The sequence below is a fragment of the Dermacentor variabilis genome, chromosome 9, assembly GCF_050947875.1.
Source record: "Dermacentor variabilis isolate Ectoservices chromosome 9, ASM5094787v1, whole genome shotgun sequence".
Classification (NCBI taxonomy): Eukaryota; Metazoa; Arthropoda; class Arachnida; order Ixodida; family Ixodidae; genus Dermacentor; species Dermacentor variabilis.
Genome location: NC_134576.1, coordinates 125,249,527 through 125,270,091, shown reverse-complemented (window position 1 = coordinate 125,270,091; position 20,565 = coordinate 125,249,527). Strand labels below are relative to the sequence as shown.

At 46.8% G+C, this 20,565-nt stretch overlaps 1 protein-coding gene across 1 annotated transcript in view; it reads left to right on the top strand.

Moving 5' to 3' along the window:
• Positions 1–10,439: 10,439 nt before the first annotated feature.
• LOC142557427 (uncharacterized) overlaps positions 10,440–20,565 on the top strand; it is a 57,370-nt gene continuing 47,244 nt past the window's right edge. Inside the window, exon 1 of the mRNA XM_075669266.1 lies at positions 10,440–10,886. The gene's annotated coding sequence lies outside the window, so the exon portion shown is untranslated. The remainder of the gene's footprint in view (positions 10,887–20,565) is intronic.

Here is a 20,565-nt window from a genome sequence, read left to right as displayed (position 1 = left end):
TGCCGAAACGTGACTGAGAGGTGCCTGCCTGTTGGCCCCAAAAGCTCGAGAACGGTGGTCGCGAGCCTAGGATTAAGCCGAGAGCCAGCGCGCGCGTCTATTTCACAGCGTTGGCTGCTGTGTGAACTCGCCCATCCACTCGAAGCGGTGTACGTCGATGTTTGCGGTTGGCCGTCGTCGACATCAGCGCGCGCGCGAGAACGACTCGCACCTGCGCACTTGTTTCGAGGCAGCGCGCAGGCTGACCTGCAACAACATTCGGCGGCGATGAGAGACATGCGTTAGCATTGCGTTCGAATCCGTGATTTAAACCGCGTTCACCGCATTGCAAAGTGTTCGGGAGCGCACTCGACAAACGTCCTGCCTGCCAAGTGCAACTGAAAGTGTTTCCTAGCACACCACCGTCAGTTGCAATATATGCATATATATGACCTCTCTACCACGTGACCGACTTCCCACACTTCACCCGCCGTGCTTGCTCAGTGGTTCCCGTTTAGTGGTTCCCTTAGTGGTTCCGTTCCCAAGCTATGGTGTTGGGCTGCTAAGCACGAGGTCGCGGACTCAAGCCATAACGAGGAGGCGGGAGTGTGTTGATGCTCGTGTACACTTTCCAACTGTAATAAATACATACAGCCAATTTTATTGACCGAACCCCGGCCACGGCGGCCGCGTTTTGATGGGGGCGAAATGCGAAAACACCCGTGTATTTAGATTTAAGTGCACGTTAAAGAGCCCCAGGTGGTCCCACTTTCCGCAGTTCCCTACTACGGCGTGCCTCATAATCAGATCGTGGTTTTGGCATGTAGAACCCCCAGAATTAATTTTTTCGCGCACTTCACACACATACATTTTTTTTCACTTTGACACTCCTGATGCTGACGCATTAAACTTTCTCTCACTCTCTCTCATCTGGACGCTATTCTGGACTATCGTCCAATTCCGCTATAAAATAGAAAAACAATCTAAGCTGTATTATAAGTCACTCTTGCGCAATGCCAAAAAGTTCACTCTTAACGCGAGGAGAGGCCTGGTAAGCGAGCAAGGACTGGTGGCGCCGCCGCCTCGAAGTTCCCGCACCGGCTCGCTTTGACGTCACAAATTTGCCCAGTTAAAGTTCTTCTATTGGTAAGTTGCATCGAATAATAAAAGAGCAAACGTGGAAAGCTTCGAGAACTTTTGTTGTGTCGCATCGGCCCATATACGAAAAGAAAAGAGTGCTTCGAAATCCGTGACGTCAACATTGACGCATTAGAGCTGGGATTTCGGTGCCAAATTCAGAAAAACGGAACTGCGAGTTCTCCCTATATGTAGTGGTGCGCGCGCAAAAAAAAAAAAAAAAAAAAAGATTATCGTGAAGGGCTGGTCGTAACGTTTTAACGAGTAAGTTGACGGCTGCAAATATTTATCTTGATTGAGGACGGAGCGATCAAGCAAAATACTTGTAAAAGAATTGTGACACGAAAGTCTTTTCGACGTGCGGCGAGCTCAGACCAGTTCAAGCACCGTTTAACGGCAGCAACGCTGCTTGGCACGAAATAGTTCCCAGTCACGAAACGCGCAGCGCGATTTTTGAATGGCTTCGACTATGTTAGGATTCGCGTACAGGGGTCCCACATAGCGTACGCGTACTCTAGAATAAGGCGAGCGTTAGTAATGTAAAGCAACTGTTTCACCGTAAACGAGCCACGCTCGAAATTTCTTACAATAAAATTTAGAGTGCGCCCTGCTTTCAATGTAATATCATGAACGCGTTCATTCCAATTTAAGTTTTTGCAGAAAAAGTTACACTTACGTACTTGGCTTTCTTCACTTCTTAGAGGACTTGGTTGTTCAAGTAGTAAAAAGTGCGAAGTGGCATGCGTTTGCGAGTAAATCTTATACGTTTACATTTGGATATGTTCAGGGGCATTGACCATTCTTGTGACAAGGAAAAAAATCAACCCAACATGTTTTGTAATGCTCACTATTCCGAGTGATCAACACATTCCATATACCAAACACAATCGTCTGCTTAGAGCTTAATTTTAGATGTAATATGGGTACCTATATATATATATATATATATATATATATATATATATATATATATATATATATATATATATATATATATATATATATATATATATGTGTGTGTGTGTGTGTGTGTGTGTGTGTGTGTGTGTGTGTGTGTGTGTTTCGTTAACATAAATTCAAAACAGAAAGTAGACCAAGCACGGAGCCCTGTGGTACTCCAGAGTAAACGGGGGGGGGGGGGAGGGGCAGGGCTGATTTTTAGACCATTTAGTGTGACCGCTTAAGTGCGACCTGTTAAGTAGCTGCGAAGCCAATAAAAATGTTATCAGGCAAACGGAGCATATAAAGTTTATATAGAAGAAGATCGTGAGGTTCTTTGACGAAGGCTTTCTGGAGATGAAGTGGTAAACAGTTGATTTGTAAGCCGCTATCGAATATACTGAACACTAACAGCGGCAAATCCAGTCAAATTTGTTACACAGGAATGAGCTCAACGAAAGCCATGCTGAAAATCGACAACGAAGTTATTATCCTCAAAATGAAAAAAAAAATATTAGTACAACGAACATGTTCAAGCATCTTGCAACAGACGCTAGTTAGGAATATTGGCTTTCAATTTAAAAAGAAGGCGTCAACCAACTGCAGACGCTAAAGTATAGAAGGTTGACGTACATGGTGGTTCAAATGTTTCACTGATTAAGTGCTGATTGTGTCTCTATTCTGCCTCTTCTTGTTGGTCATTGTTCACTCATTTCGTGTATTACTGGTATCGCATTTCACTGAAAATTACGTCGAGCTCTTCTTCTTTAGCATCGACACTTGGTTTACCTGTTCTTTTTTGACTAAGAAGCCAGGTGGGTCGATCCTGGAGATAGTGCAGTCTATGGAACAATGTGGTTGACTTTGGGCTACATTGGCGCTAATTACGTCCCAATTTTACCTAATCTACGACTAATTTTCGCTTTTACGTAGGCACCGCCGAAGCCCCCTTTCAGACATTATTCCTTTGCTCGAGCCCTGCTTAGTCCAAACGAACTCACTTCATTTTAGAAAAGTGTGCCGTACAGCGGCTTTGCCTCAACACGTTCGTATCTATGGCAGTGCACCCTTTACAGGGGTATCGTGCAATGTGGTTAATTTTTGACTATACTGCCACTATTTGCGCTCGTGCCGTTAACTTTACGTACTGTGTGACTAATTATTGCTTCTTGTCTCTTGTTGAACTGACATTTTGCTGCACGTTGCAACTCGCTACGACGCTCTGGAGGCATGAAAGGGAAGCTTTTTACTGAAAGTGGTTACAAGATACCCAAGTCCCAGATACGCTAAACACGCGCAACTAAGCAAATAAAGCCTTGTGTTCAGAATACACCGCCAGCTGTGAGGTGTGCTCCGAATGGTAGAGTTTATCCAGCAGGTGCAGACCATCGTTATCGATAACACTGGAAACTCAATGGAGGCAATTTTCAAGCAGCTCCATTTAACAACCAGTATTCAGGTTTTCCGTTCACTCTAAACATGATGCATACCAGTCCTGCGCGATAACTTTACATTTCCTATGACATATATATGCATGATCCAAGGGTGGCAGCTATGAACTTCTATACGGTCAAGTCACATCCGACATATGAATTCCTGTATTGAAGTGGAAAGTTGGGCGAATTGGTATACATTCATATTGGTAACAGCTCGATCAAAACGACGACGGAGGTTGCACAACTGGCTAGACTACTACGTCTGCAGTGTCAATGTGAGGAACAGTAAACTAATAGTCACACACTGTAAACTTCGTCGAAGACTGACATAGTGCATGGAAAAAATCACCATCAACATCCGCCACACAATCCGAGCTTGCAACCTTTTCAAATTCTGTGAATTGTTCTGTGAATTATTTAGGCTGAAGGTGTTTTTACTTAACGCTTTTAGAAAACAGTGCGCAAATATATCCGATGTCATAAAATATTGTTGGTTTTACCAGACTACTCAAGTACTTCGCGCAACCAGTAAACGTCCATGCCAACTTCATGCCTGCCGCACGACACGGAGTCATCAGGAAATCTTGCTCCGTTAGCATCGGCTAAGGATGAATGCCACCTGGCTGAAATCATTCACGACTGCCAAAACTGGGAGGGCAGTTTGTGTGGTGCGGTAGCCGTCCTCGCATCCACTAGCAATTTGATTACACCTTAGCGTTATCGAAAAATGACCTCATACGCTCGTCCATTGGAAGAACAGAGCTGAAGCTTTCTTCCCAAGGCGTACCCTAGTGCGCATTAATCTACTAACACCACGATGCATGATTTATGCTAACGAACAGGGTAGAGCCTAAAGCCAGCGCAATTAGCTGCCAATCTGTCGCGGAAGTCAATTGACCTCTTCCATCTCTTGTTCAATTGCGGAGCGAACGGCTTGGGCCAGTGTAGTGGCGTGACTCGGTCTAATTAGAACCCACAAGCCACATCCAGGCGCCTTGTTAAACGATGATTAGTCACTTGGTCAAACTGTCACGAACTTGACGACGGGGCGAAGTATCGATTTATGTTCGGAGGCCAAGCCGACAGCCAAGAGTCAAGTGGGGCCTCACCGAACAAAGCCGGAAACCCCCCTCCTTCGTGGACGGATGCGTGAGCCATCCGTCGTGTAGGCGTCAAGATTCGTTTTGATGCATCGTGGCCCCTGACGGAGGCTTGATCTTAAGTCATGTCCGTCCCCGAGTCTGACCCACAGTCCTAAGCCGTCGATTTGTTGCATGTTGCGGTGGGCCCGCCTTCGCGGTGCACCCTTTGATGCCGACAGCTGACACGACATGCCTCAGCAGATGCATTTGCAATAGCGCCTGTTCAGATATACAGCGTTCAACTAACTAAATACGCTACAAAAAAAAAAGAACTACGTCCTACACTTGGGTAAGAGTGGGGGAACGCTTGCGTGGGAGTTAATGGAAGCCTTTTATATCAGCCAGAATGACAAGGCATGTGTCAGCGACATTTCTATAACGCTGCGCAGCAGCGAACAACAGTATTTATAAAGAATGCTATGATTTGGTTATTTTTATGTATTGCAAGATTATTCAGACGGTTCTTACGAATTTCGCTACTGCGGTCTGCACACCTTCCCTGCCTCTTAACGTCTGTCTGCTTCGAATGAAGTTTAGTTATAAGTTAGCGCTTGTCTTGTCTTTACATTATTTTGTCACGCATCTAAAGTGCGCGCTTCTTAAACCTACAAACCTGCACCATACACGTAATGTGTGTATGGCTATTGCAGTTAAACTATGGTCAAGATTGTCTACTGAAAAATACCGAGATGTGCGATTGTGTCACGAAGTATGCGAAATATCTGGTGAATTTTATTGAGTGTTCCGCAAAGCATTCGGTGCGTATAGTCATCGACGCAACAGCAAGCCACGAGCATTGGGAAGCCCCGCAACAAGACAAACGCGAAGGCTTCGCACTAGAAATTAAGTTCACGAGATTGAACAGTGTTAATTTTTCGATGGAACACTAGAAAAAGACATACTACTTGCTCAATATCGTGTTCGTATCGTTTGTGTTTCGACAAATAAAAATAAACAAATAAATAAACCAAGAACGTTATTCGTAAACAAACGGAAGAAAAAAAGTCATTGTGCCTTAGTAAATAGGAAACGTTGAGTAGTTGACGTTTGTGATAAATATCACTCATGTTTGTATACCTAAAAGCGTAAATCTTAAATATGTTAACACTCTTGCCTGTTAGCTACTGCTATTTATAATACTTTCTTGTATGCGGTTATCTATTGTACTTAAAGTAGAGAGTTTTAGCGCTGCGCTAGCGCTTAGCATTTGCCGCTAAGGCCTCCGGCCCCTTGCAAGTCTTCGTGCGCCCAAATTTACCTGCGCCGCGCATGCACGTGGTAAGGGTTGCACGCATTAGCTGGCGTCGTTTGCAAAAGCTGGCAGGTGATGGCCGGCACGGCGGTAACGATGAACAGTAGCGACGCGCTAAAATTACCTAATATATGTTCCCCTTACTCGTTCTCTTCATACACATTTCTTTATCAAAATAAATCTTGTTTCCACTCTTACGCAAACATTCCCATAATCCGCTCAGGTACAAATTCGAACGGGCAAGAATATGAACACCTCAAGGGGAAACTTCTGCCGGCAAGCGCTACGTGGGGTGCTCCGTCGATCTTCGATGTCAGCAACGCTGCTGGCCATGTTTTTCCTTGAGATGAGACGCAACGCGCAAGGGATGCGGATGTGCTTAGATCATTTTGTAAGCACAACGAAGAAGGAGTGGGGTCGGATGTGTCTCAAAGATAACTCGGTATCGGTACTTCAATAAGACCTCTGAAGCAAGGCCGCCCGGATGTTGCTTTGAAACACGACGCCCAGACCACGCCAGTTTTAAATCTATAAGTTACAGGTGCAGTTACAGTACTGAAGGATACGACGATAGGGGTTCTCCTCGCGTCTATCGACCATGGAGGAAACTGTTTCGAGTACTCTGTTCGATATAATTATTTTTCGTCAGCAGCGATCATTGCAGAAGGCAAAAGACGAAAAATTGACTTGCCGTCCGAGCAGCCAGAGGCCGAACAACATTCCAGGTTGCGACTGAGAGGGGACATAACTAGTTCTAACTAACTAACTAACTAACTAACTAACTAACTAACTAACTAACTAACTAACTAACTAACTAAATTGTAAATTCATTGAGTGAGTATATGACAAACTAACTAGCTACGCAAATTATTAACCAAGTATCTATCTATCTATCTATCTATCTATCTATCTATCTATCTATCTATCTATCTATCTATCTATCTATCTATCTATCTATCTATCTATCTATCTATCTATGTACGTGCCTCTCTGTGTTCGACCGCCGTAGATCACTTATGTATGAATGCGCTCCATGCGATGATCACAGGTTTTCCTTTCGCCTCCCTTTGGGATCTGTGTATGGAGCGCATGGACGCTGCGCCGATTCAGCGTCTGTTTCAAGCAACCAAAATCACTGTCAGACGCTGTCAGACTACTTGGGGCGATAACACATGTGCAGCAGCCACGTGCCCGTAACTTTCCCTTCATAACCACAAAACGTTGTCTGCGAGTATAGTATGCCCATCTATGTTTACAAGTTTACACCGCCGCTAAAACTACTATCCTTACTTCGTATAGCTGTCTGCTGATTTGCTATCGCAATCGATGCTCGCCTTTCGGATAAATCAGTGACTTTTTTTATTCGATTGCTCATTACGTAGTCTTCATATTTTTGTTAACCTTCTTTGTTACCGTTCAAGCTTCAGCACTGTAGGTTAGCACCGGTAGAATACAGTGACTGACGCGCTTTATTTTTCAAGGATAACTTTACCAAGGACTTAGTTTTAAGTATAAGAAAGATACGCGTATGCGACAAAACTATCCGATCCTGTATACGGCACGTCAGAAAGGTGGCGCTGCAAGGATTGTTGGAGCCTTTTGGGCCTTGTAAAGAGCTATTTGAAAAGTTATCGGATGCCGTTATTCATACAAGTCATACGAGCAATTATATATGTGCGCAACCGTTCCGCCCTTAACCCCTTCAGTCGCAAATTAGAGTTAATTGCTAGTATATGCGTCAAATTTATATTACACTGTAGACTCTCCTGAAAGAAAATCAAGGTGGTAAAAGGTTTGTTTGAACGTTTGATGACAAGGCCTTTTTGGCTAGCTTCACATGAGTTTGGCATATCTGGGATCTGGGTATCTTGTAGCAACTTCCAGGAGAAGCAAAAAAATCCCTTTTGCGCCTTCAGAGCGTCATAGTGAATCGCAGGAGGTTGAACAATGTAGGTCTTGATGAGACAAGAAGCGATAATTAGTCGGAGAGTACTTAAAATTTAGAGTACATGTATAATTAGCGCCAATAAAGTCAAAATTCATCACATTGCATTTTAACCCTGTAAAGGCTGCACCACCGGAAATAGAGACATGTTGAGGCAAAGTCACCGTACGGCACACTTTTGGGAAATGGAGCGAGTTCGTTTGGACTAAGCAGGGCTAGCGCGATGCAATGCTGTCTGGAAGGCCGCAGCTTCAGCGGTACCTACAAGAAGCGAGAATTAGCCGTAGATATGGCGAGGGCCCATATAATCGAAAAATAACATTACACTATGGACTGCATTATCTACAAGATCGACCAACCTGTCTTCTTTGTAAAATAAACAAAAGGTCAACCAAGTGTTAACGCTAAAAAAGACAAGGTATATGTAATTGTCCGTGAAATAAGATACAAAGAATAAGTGAGTGAATAAGTGAAAGAATGAGTGAATAATGAGCTTGAAAAAATACAGAATAGAGAGATTTAATCAACATTTACACATCGAATCATTTTAGCTACCTTCTATACTTCGACCTTGTCTTCATTAGCATCGACACTTGGCTGACCCTCCTCTTTTTATTTTTTTCTAGCGCGCCCTTGTAAAACATATCAATTAAATTCTGACTAATGCACAAACAGACAGGTAGAATTTTCTTCTTTTTCTTTGTCAATAAAAAAAATTGACTCACAAGTTGAAAACGCATGCTCAGGTTAATAATTGGCTTCAGGCATTACGAGGAAGAAAAAGATATTCTTGCACTGGCTGCTGGCGGAATGCGGCACGTCGATCATCCCTTCAAACATGGTTGTGTATATAGTGGTTGTATGGTGTCTGTAGCCGTGACCAGCTGTCTGAAGCGAAGTGAAGCCCGATTGGGTAATCAGAGCAGACAATTGAGACCCCCAGCTCTATGTCAATGGTTTCCCCCTTGCCGACACTGGACACAGAACTATCAAAAAAAAAAAAAGAAAACAAGTTGCCCACTCAAATGTGTGCACAGAGATTCAAAGGGTTAATTAAGAGGGCCAACCACCGCTCTTTGTCGAGGGGCTCTTGCCGACGCTCCTGCTCGACCACGGCCTCATGTTGGTGCGGCGACGAGGACCGCGGCCACAGAGCTGCAAACACCCGTGAGTGAATGCCCGCTGCTCGAAGAGAAAGCCGGGCGAGGTACTTTTTTCGCAGCGAACGACCCATAAAAGTGGCGTTTTCTTTTCACTGACGCAGGCAGACGCGCGCACGAGTTGCTCGCCGGTGAGTTCTTCGCCCGCTTAAAGCCCAAAACGTGTGCATAAAAGCGATCAGCACTCTAGCCCATCATCTGTTTGTTTTTCGTGGTCGCATCAATGCGTCTTAAGCGTCTCCAGTAAGATTATAGGAGATTCCATTAAGTTCAATTACATTAAATTCAATTAAAGCAGCCGTTTTTCCGACGCGTCGTCCGACGGATCGCACACTTTTAATGCACAAATGTTAGTCGCTTAAATGAACACTCAAAAGCAACCCTTAGTTAAAACCTGAGAGACAAAAAAGAACATCTTTAATGAGGACAAGCACGACTTGATTTGCAGGAGTGGTTTCCCTCTTCACGGGAATCCATGCGCCGTCTTGGCTGCGACCGCCCTATCAACCAAGATGATCTGGTCCGAGAGGTTGGAGCTGGACCCACAGCAGCGTCTCCTACTGCTTTTGGGGGGGGGGGGCAGGGGGGGCTAGAGGAGACAAGTCTGGATTTTGTTCGCAATCTATGACAATGTGCCGGAGTGTTTCTAGCTGTTCGCAGTATTTACGTTGTTCGTGATATTGAGTAGGAAACGAGATGAAACCACCTGCCGTGCGGTTTTCTGACGTCGCACCAGAGCAAAAGTTCGCCGACAAGGTATCTCCTTTCTTTCTTTCTTTCTTCCTTTCTTTCTTTCTTTCTTTCTTTAATGCCATCTTTATTTAGGTTATGCACCTGACATTCGGCGCACTTTGATATGCGCACAATGTCAGCAATGACGCCTCTCACCGCCCCGCTACAAACTCAAACTGGCAGTGTGCCTTCGTCCGTCCGTCTGTCTGTCTGTCTGTCTGTCTCGCCTGCCGGGCATGTGCCCCCTCCTCCCCCCCCCCCCAAAAAAAATCTGTGCTAGTATGCGGCCTTCCCAGCTCCACCTTCCCTCACCCACCCTGCGCCGTTGAAGTGCGCCCCTGCCTCAAAAAAAAAAAAAAAATTCCTGGCTAGCCACTGCCCAGCAGTTCGGGAAGGTGGACATTACCTACGGTTCTGGCTTCACCCGCCCACATGTCACGCCGCAGGCCGGCCAATTAAGCGACACTCATTTGCAAATAGCACGCGCGCAGATCCGACTGCGACTCTACTACCTGCCGCCTCAGCAGCGGGGATGAGAGAGCGAGAGGGAGATAGGATGAGGGGGTTACCGTGATCTACGTAACGTAAACGCACGTGGGGAGAAGGGCCCGTGAAGCCAGTAAGGCAGCGGCGGCGCGGGAGGGAAGGGTCGGATCACGACCGAAAATCGGCGGCGAAGTTTGCGGTTCGCGCGCGCGCAGCCGCAGCAGGGGGCCAGCAGCTAGCTATACGAGCACGCGCGTGTAGGCAGGGCTGCTGCCGGCTCAACGCATTTCGCGCGCCGCTCGGGGAGGGCTCTCGAGGGGGCGGCTTTCGTGCGACCCCAACGACGAGGAAACTGATGTGGCTGCAGGCGCCGCGGCTGCGTCGCCGTCAGCGGAAGCAGCGCGAGCCGACGACGGGCCGCGGCGGCGGTGGAGAAGTTGCGGCGCGGTGCCAATCCCCTCCGCATGCCTGATTGGTGCTGCCAGCTTCGCATCGCTCTGTTGTGCTCTTGTTGTTGTTGTTGTTATTGTTGTCGTTGGCGCTGTTGTTTCTGCTGCTGCTGCCTGTCCACCACCTCTTCGGCCGGAGCGTCCGAGGGGTCAGCGCATAAAGGGGAAGCCGCCGGCTCGCCGGACCACTCGACGGTGTGGTCACCGCTCCGCCGCGCAGGTCAACAAGGTGAGCCTTATATTTTTTTAATTCTTTATAGCGAAGCTTCTTTTATAGCGAAGTTTTCTTCCCCTCTTCCTTGGATTTTTGTGTTCGTTGTCCTTTTCTCGCTGGATACACTCGTGGACACGTGTAGACAACTTGGGTTTCTGAATATGTGCCTGAATAGTCAACTTGCTAGCAAGTTTGACGATCTTGAGTCGCTGGATGCGAACCCAAACGGAGACGATCGCCGCACTGGGTATGCGGCAATCGTTCTCCAGCGTTCTACCAGCGTTCTCGCCTACCAGCGTTTTATATATACCCAGAATGGACGTGTTACTGTGACTCGGGTGGCGCGATCGCCTTAAATGTATCCAGACATGTGGCTTACCTCTAGGAGAATGCACCTCTTATCGACGTTATTCCCTCGACGAGCATCACACGTCGCTTTCGTCCTCGTCGCGCGGACAGGTTAACAGATGCGCGCCACGAGAGTGCGCTCGCGTCATCCGCTACCGCTGCTACTTTGACAACTTAATCAAACTTCGTGTCCTTTAGATTCCAACACTGCGTCGGATCTGCGTATTTTCTTTTTCCCTCCGGGAAGTCGTTTCGATCAGAAGTTTAGTGTTGGGCTAGTTAAGTTCACGGCCATAATGGATACGTGAACGACAAGTAACAAACGACAGGAGTTAAGGCGAATTCAAGTACGTTCAGATTCCTTTGTACCACCCCCCCTTCCCCCTTGCCTCTCTTTTCCCCAAAATTTGCCGGTCGTCCAGGCAGCTAAATGATAAAGTCTCACTGCGGTCGCACGCTAAACTTGGTTCACTAAAGTACACCCGCGCATGTTTGCAGCTGCAGGACGGTTGTATGATCGCCGTCTTGAAACGAATCAACAGTTGGCAGTTGGCGCCCGTGTCGGGGTGTGCCTTTAATCCTGTCTCCGTCTTTGTTCCGCGCCGCTTACGTGCCCTCTAGAGCAATTTTGATTACCAAGGGACGGAAATACATGGAGAGACAAAGCGTAGGCGCAGACTAGTCCTCAGCTGTGCGTGTGACAGATGGGTGAAAAAACAGAAAGAAAAGACTAAGTCACTACCGCTTCCTTTTGGTTTCATCGTTTGAACAGTATCCGTGGTTAACGACTTCATCGCTCGAGATTGTCGATGTCGACTAAGACAGGGTGGCTACGCCGCAACGTGCCCGGGCTAACCGGTGGTGTTGCTATATGCGCAGGAGTAAATAAGGCTTCGACATACGCTGCGTGACAATGCGACGCGGCAGGTTGCATTTACGTTGTCAGCCTATTTGTGCGCGTCTTTTCGGGCCTGTTTTCAGCACTTTGGCTTGTTTACGGAACCGTGTGGGTTTGAGTGTGATTTTATTTTCTGCGAGTTGCTTGACTCACGTACGAAACTTCGCGCATGTTCACGTTCTTACGATTTCATCGGTATTGTTAGTTCTTCTTGTGCGGTTTCTTTCTAACTTTTTTTTTGCTACGCAACTTAACTTGATATCGTGCTTTTTGCAGCTTGAAGCACCGAAATGCGGATAGAAAAGAACAAGAATGAAGGTTCACTGAAAGAAAGATAAAACACAACCATTGCCAACTGGATTTATTGGTCAAGAACACTCAAATGTATACGTCGTAGGAGGGGACTCCGGACTACCGGGGGTACATTATCGTGCACTTAACTCTAAGTACACGGGCGTTTTCGCATTTCGCCCCCATCGAAATGCGGCCGCCGTGGCCGGGATTCAATCCCGCGACCTCGTGCTTAGCAGCTCAACACCATAGCCACTAAGCAACCACGGCGGGTCCACATCAGTCGTTCAACAAATCGACACTAAAGAAACTTGCAAAAAGCTCACGCATTGCAAAAATTTTCGATATAGCTGCAAAAATCACATCATGAACTAAGACAAACTCCTCCAAATCCCTATTCTTATCCAATGCGACTCAAGTCGGGAAGCTCTCTTGTTGCTCTCCCGTTATTTTGTGTGGTTAAAAAATTTCAGTCAGTTCAATCATACACAGCCCTTTCGTGTTCACATTTCCGAGGTCTAGAGCATATCTGGTGTTATAATATATACGTGTCAGGCTTTCGTGTCCATTCAAAGGTGGAGCGCCGAACGCAGGTGTTTCCAGCCTGAACCCTTGATCTCTCAAATTAATCCTGGTTGTCTCAGGTGTCTCTGAATACCTGCCGCTTGCGTTTTTATTTTGAAGCCGAAGCTTTCGCTACCTCTTCTTCCATTGCTTCTTCCATCGCAAAGTCCAGGTTCGCGTCATTTCAGACTCCGACGTTGCGTTGGATCTGCTTGACCTTCTTTTGCTGTTTTTCACGCTGTGCTTCCGGTTTCATCGGCGCACGCTGCCATGTTTGGGCACGGCGTCTCGCATTGCGACAACTGCCTCGCGAAGCATCAATTCTTCGGGCGCTCAAACTTTCCGGCGTTCCAGTGACTCTGTCTGCGTGCACGCTAGCTTACGAGGCGAACTGCCACGTTGTCGAATTCCTCGTTTTGAACACCTCTGATTGGCTGACTGGACGGCAGTGCCTTCTCTGATTGGCCTAATTAAAGCGGCAGCAGGATGGCATGGGACGGTGTCCAGAATGACACGTCCAGGTTCGAAAACGGCGGAGACGCCTGTTCTTTCATTGAACCAAATATTCACAGTCAGTTTACTTGCTGCTGCACTTTGAGCAAGGATATAAACTAGGCGGAAGCATAATACGGAAGACATGTTGTCCTGCACAGTTGATACAGAACACAAGAACTAAAAAACAGACCCACAAAATGATGCAAAGATGTTGTGCGCATCATATCTTGCGTGTCTTCGTGTCTCTACTTCGCATGCGTCCGGTACCAACTATGCGGCGCACCTTATTTTCCACGTTCGAGAAACCGAGCTAGACCAAGCAGAACCGTTTACGGGAGTATGACGTCATACAGCGAGCCTTCGCAAGTCCAACTTTCCGCGCAGCAGCCAACTCTTCACTTCCCCCCCCCCCCCTCGCTTTCGTGTCTCCAAAGGTCGGCCCGACTTGTGGCGCTGCTGCGCTCGGCGTACTCGGCCAATTGTGCTCGGTTCCCGGTAGGCTTTAACCGCTGGCTGCATGACGTCACACTCCAATGAATGGTTGTGTGTATAGCCTAGTTTGGTTTCTTGAACGCGGAAGCCAAGGTGCGCTGCGTTGCTGATACTGAGCGCACACGAAGTAAAATCGCGTTGCGATTGTGAGCTGCGCGCTGCAGTCGGGGACTCCAGAAATTTTGACGTGCGCAGAGTGCGCGGCACACGCGGGCGTTCTTGCATTTCTATTCATCTATAGTCTTTCTATAGACCTACAGTCTTTCTATAGACTTATAGTCTTTCTTGCGTAAGTGCCCGGGATGGTCGTAAAGAACGCAGTACCTGCAATTTCACGCCTCTGTATATTACACGCGCTTTCGGCTGGGCTTGTTGCTGGGTGTCTGTAACTCCTGTAGGCCAAGCGGAGAGCGCACTTGGAACAGTGGCCGAAATATCTTCCAGGCTGCTTGGGACCGAAATGATTGGTACAGATTTCGGCCGTGATAACAGCGTGTTTATCGCGCATGGTGGACCCGCCGCGGTGACTCGTTGGCTTTGACGTTGTGTGCTGATGTGCACGAGGTCGATGGTTCGATTCCCTATGGCAACGGCTGTATGCTGCGACGGGGGCGGAATGTCAGAAACACTGCTGTATTGTTTTGCTCTTTAAGCGCGCGTTCAAATCAAATTCAAATCGAATCAAATCAACTTTTGTTTTCCAGTAAACCAAAAAAAAACTGGACGGTCATTTTGGGCTAAAAGCTACCACAGTAGCTTGACCGCGCCGCTACCATTCCACTACCACTGAAACGCGGCGTCCCGCGATCGGGAGTCGAACGCGCTACCTCCCAGTGAGCGGCACAGGCGTCGAGCCACCACGGCTGTTACGACTGCCGTCAGTTTTGGAATAACACGCAACCTGTTGAGTCCGTAATCAGAGTGCTACAGCAAGCACGTGTTTCTTGGTACACGAAAAACCTTTTCTTTTATACATTTTTTAAAATAAATTCCAGTTGGTTATTTCTTGCCATTCCTAATGTATACCTGCAAATTGTGCTCTCGAACCCGCGTACGCCTGCTTTATATTTGCCTGCGTAGCTGCCGGGGCTCTTTTTTTTTTAACAGAATTTCTGAAGACGGTACGTTACGTTTTAACTGCTTGTTTTGAGTCCGGCTTCCCCCCCTTCTTCGCGTGGGAGGGCACGCGTTTAACTTAAAAGCGTGACGTAATACTGACTGCCATGGAGTGCGCCCGAGACTTTCTCAGTAGACTGCCTCTTACGCGAACCGCAGGTGGGCATCTGTAATCCTGCGCTGTAGACGAGTTTTTTTCCAAGACACACTTTAGCATCGTAAAGCTCCCCATGGCTCGCTTTTGCTTAACCGAACCTTTACAGCGTTGTACGCCTGGCTCTAAAGAGCGTGTACTTCTGCGCGAGAAAAATAATTAGAAAAAAGGTTCGTTTGAGCAATCTCGGAACAGAGACGCTGGTTAAATGCATTTAATAAAAATAAAGGACAGACGCTGGAGCGTCGCCTACACTCGTCGCGTAAGCTTGCGTGATACAGCGCGTGATATTAGAAGGCCTCACCGAAACGAAATTACGTAATAGCATTCGTTTTGCACGTATACTATTTCGTATACGTGGAGAACACGGAATATACGCTTGGTTTGCTTTTCGTCTTTTGATTACGTACAATTCGATTTATTACTAAACAAATTGGAGTCCGAGCCATTGCTGTTGAGTTATACTCAGAAACTACTGGTACGATTGCTATCAATTTGAGATTATTAATGGCACACTTTCAGGAGAAATAAAAACGAGACAAGGCCTCCCTCAAGGCTCCGTACTTGGTGCAGTGCTAGTTATAGTCTCTATAAATTATATTATTTCTATTCGTGGCACCCCCTGAAGTCGTCGTGTATGCAGATGACACAAATATAGTTTTACCTCCTATATTCTAGCAGCATTTGGAACCAACGCTAACGCGTATCACGCTCATCTTTCCAGATGGCTAAAACAAAATAAGTACACTTTAAATGCCTTCAAAACCGCGCACATGATATCTACTCCTACAACCAAACCTCTATACAGTACCATTAAAGCAAAATTTGAAGAACGCCTAATTAAAGATATTCAAGAACTAAAATTCTTTGGAGTATGATTTCAAGACAAGCTGAGTTGGGCTGTACATTTAAGCTATCCCGGTTCAGACTTGACGCGTACCATTGGATGTTTTACAGGATAGCCTGCCTTATACCACGGTGGCTAAAATGAACTCTTTATCATTACCTATTTTGTTTATTCTGAGCCTACGTGTAGTTTAATAGCGTGAAATTCTACTGCTCAAACAAATTACAAGCACCTTGTTATTATTTTTTAATCTCGCGTTCTTTTGATAACTGTTACGGTAATGTGCCCGATTTCTGAACAGCTCCTCTATTTACAAAGCACGGCATACTACGGGCAGACCAGTTGTATTATTTCGAGCTTTTTACAACTAATACACCGAAATAAATTTTAGGCAATAAGGTGATTAAATAAATTCTAGATATTGTCTAAGGTTCTATAAACGACGCACACTCAAAATACGGACTGGATACGGAAGGCAGAAAATAGTATATGAAATGCCTTGTGCACTAAACAAGCGCGTAGGGAAGTTAAACTTCAATAACACTGCAACAACTTTCAAAAATAGCATTAAACATTTAATAACTACTTCTAAATCACAATACGCTCATAAATAACTTTTGCATGGTTTTACGTCCCTAATTTTGATATGTCTGGTGCCTGCTTATGTACGTATGCATGTAATACCTATAGGGTATCCCATTTAATGTTAGGCAAACGTTTCAACGAAAAAATAAATCATTAAATAAACACTGGGCAAGATACGATTTTATGACCTACAGTGTTCGATTTGTATCTTGTATCTTGTAATTGTATCTTGCACCGTCTTCTAAAAAAAATCTATTTTTTTTCGTTGAACACCTTAACTAGACGTTAGCTGGGACACGTGGTATATGTAATGCCGATGTTTGTGCGTGTAAATACGGCGCCTGAAGGTTTAGATGTCGCGGTCGGTGTTGCGCGCGCCATGTCGCGTTTCTCCGCCACTTTGGCTGTCGGCCGACGGCTGCAAGACGCGTTCGGGCCCGAAGTCGGCTTCGCGTCTCTTTGTCGAAATGCGCCGCTTCGTCTTGCCGACTCATCGGAACTAACCGAAGCACACCTACAGGCACATTATCTCCGGCTAGCGGGCACCCCTACCGGAAGACGTGTACTTTCCAAACGCCGAATTCGCGTTCCTGCTAATCGTGACTCCCTAAAAGCCCTTCATATAGCAGAGCAGAGCTTAAGACCGACACACGCAGTGCTCGAGATCTGCGCAATACCGACGCAAGCGGTCGGAGAAGTAAGAGTACGTGCGGTTCGTGGTGTGAACGAGCGGAGAAGCAAGCGCAGGTCGCGCAGCCGTTTGTCACGCCATCGTGTCGTCGCGCTGTCATCACGTTTGTCGTCGTCGCGGCGGTCATCTGCTTCGCGATCTGCATCGCCGTCATTCCGTCGTCGTCATACCGCCGCCCCCGAGGTGCCATGCCGTCTAACCAACGACGGCAATTTGTTTCGCCTTCAGCGAGCAGCTCTATCGATATCAGCAGTACATTTGGGAAGTATTTTCTTAGTGTGTGCATTTGATTTGCGCGGCTATTTTGACATTCATTTTCGATCGGTTTCTACAACATGTCTTTTTTTTTCTTCTTTATTGGGGTGGTAAATGTCCACCTCCAATGGGCAATAGCTTCGGTGGTGATCCTTTAACGTCCGCAGTGTGTCACGTTTTTCCTGATTGGTTGGAATTCAGCCATGCTCAGACGCCGAACCCAGTACATCGTTCTCATAAGTTCGTCTTTGGTTTTTAACTTTATCGCACTTGTCATGGCAATTCGTATACATTACGCAGATTACAGCATTGTGCATGTTGTGGATGGCGTGCGGAGCCTTCTCACACAGTGCCTACACATACTGCACAACGACGGCACGCTGTTAGCACGAGTTACAGTAACAAACGTTGATCGGCATGCCGCGAGTTGTATGACTTATGTTAGCTTCAGCGCGACGCTACAGCTGCGCTGGTTTTAACGCGACCGTGGCGTGTCGCATTCTCCAGCGCACCTGGGTAATTGCGATGCGACAGCGCTTACGTGTGGCGTAGCCGCCTTCTTCCGAAAGTGGCCGGAACCTATTCCCCGGCGATTAGCGTTCCGCCGCTGAGTGCAAAAGACCACGCGGCGGCAGCCGTCTCACTTTCCACTATAGAGCTCTCTCTCTCTCTCTCTCTCTCTCTCTCAATGTGACACGCCGGCGTTACTAGTATTAGTCAGCGATAGCCGATGCGATAGCTAATGTGATAGCCAGCGATAGCCAATGCGATAGCCAGCGTTCACGTGCGCCGCGTGAGGCCACTTTCCCCGTCTCGAAATGTACTCCCTCCTGGCGCATCAATTCGATTCGCCTTCCTAGCGCATTAGCCCCGCTTACATGGATGCGATGCTAAACCGGTTCCACTCCCGGCCGTGGCGGCCACATTTTTATAGGGTCGAAATGAAAAAAAAAAGAAAAGAACGCATGTGTACCGAGCGTTGGGTTCACGTTTAAAAAACAAAAGCTCCAGGTGTTCAAAATCAGTTCGGAGTCCCCCGACTACGCCATGCCTCATAATCATATCGTGGTTTTTTTTTTGGCGCGTATTAACCCAGAATTCAATCAATTATTTTACGTGGATGCGATACGCTAGAAATGCAATGCGATGCGCAACTTGTCCAATGCCTGCAATCTTCGCTGTAGATGCAGACAAAGGCGACGACAACGTAACGCGCTCGCGTTATCGTTTCTGTCTTCTGTGTAGCGCACTAAAATGTTGCGCTGAAACTGACGTGTCGTACGAGTTACAATTCATACTGAGGACGCCATTGCCGAGTGTGCTGCCCATGGAAGTTCGTAAAGCAGCGAATGTGTGTGACCTTACTGTTAATCTTGGAGCAATAGATATTTTTTTCCGCAGTCCGTGGCCCCACAGGCGCTTTATGTGCATTTGTTCGCATACTTATGCTGATCACCGTGGATCAGGTGTGTCAGGCCTTGGAAGTGCTCCGGTGGTGTAGGTTACATCGCGGCGTCGATCGGTTATACAGGGTGTTTCTACGAAGATTGTTGGTAATATTTAAATAATGCCGTTCTGAAATAAAAAAGGCCGGTTCCTTAGGAGACGTGCCGGCCGTAGTGGCGACTATGTGCTGACGGGTGATACGTGGTAATTAGTCGTTAATGAACAAAAAATAAATGAACATTTAAACTTTAGATTTGAGCGAGCTCATCGTAACTGGGAAATTCAAGCAAGCTCTCCGTACAAGCCATATCAGTTTTGGATCTGGAGAAATGCGATCACCCACGGAACTGTGGCACGAGTAGTTTCGGATATGATAGCACGCGAAACCGAAACTGGGAAGCTGCAGCGAGCGCAAAGCTGCGCCCCTCGCGGCCACGTTCTGCTTACGTCATTCAGCAGGTGCGGGTAGCCATGGAGCGTGCTGCGACTCGGTGCTCCTCGCTGTCCCAGCGCGTATGGCTGCCCGCTGCTTGGTGCTCGACAACGGGGCGAGCTGGTACGGTATAACATAATTTTTCTTGCAGCGCGAAAGGACGAAGACGAGATACGCAGGACGAGCGCTGACTCTGAATTGAAGGTCTTTTGAAAAAAATATCGTATATAAGTGATTGCAACACACATAGAAATCGAAGGAACGCGTGGTCTGCAGATACATATACGAAGGTTAACAAAGCATGAATGTTCAAAGAAATCAAGAATCAAGCATCCAAAATAGACACCATGTGATTGAAACTTTGCTTCACGTGGTCTCGGACGTGTTCTTTCTATCTGCGCAATTGTATTTTTATGCTACGAAATTCTGGCTTGTAGTAACTTCCTTCATTGGTAGTTTAGACTTGTTCGGAAAGCTTCTGCGAATCTACTGCGAGTTCACTTCCTTCGGGTGTTAATCCCTGTTTGTAATCCCTGCCATATGTCAACGAAAGCGTCGGTGACGCTCACCTTTTAATTGCAAACTTTCCCCATTCGCTGGAGCTCTCTCATCTTCCAGCGCGGCCTTACGTCATCTTAGCGAAGGAACAGTGCGATTGAAGCGAAGAAAAAGGCGGACACAAAAACTATGCGGGCAATTTAGCGGTCAATGCGCAAGAAATTCGTTATCGTTACGTCGCACCTCTTTGATGTCCCGGATCCATAATTGAAACCGCGTTCGCCACGTTGCAAAAGTGTTGTTCGGGAACTTACTCGACACACATCCTGTCCTTTTTTCGAGGAGCGAAGACCCACCGTCTGTTGCAGTACACACGTACGAGTCGTATATACATACATTACACGCTCTCCTAAGCTCTCCCATCACCTCTCTACCTCTACCACGTGACCGGCTTCCCGCACTTCCCATACACTTTTTTTGCCACTTTGACGCTTCTAATGATAACGCATTAAGAAAAAAAATACAAGAATTCATAATCGCGGGCTGACGTCAGCGGCAATTCGGCGCTCTTTTGCTGCGGC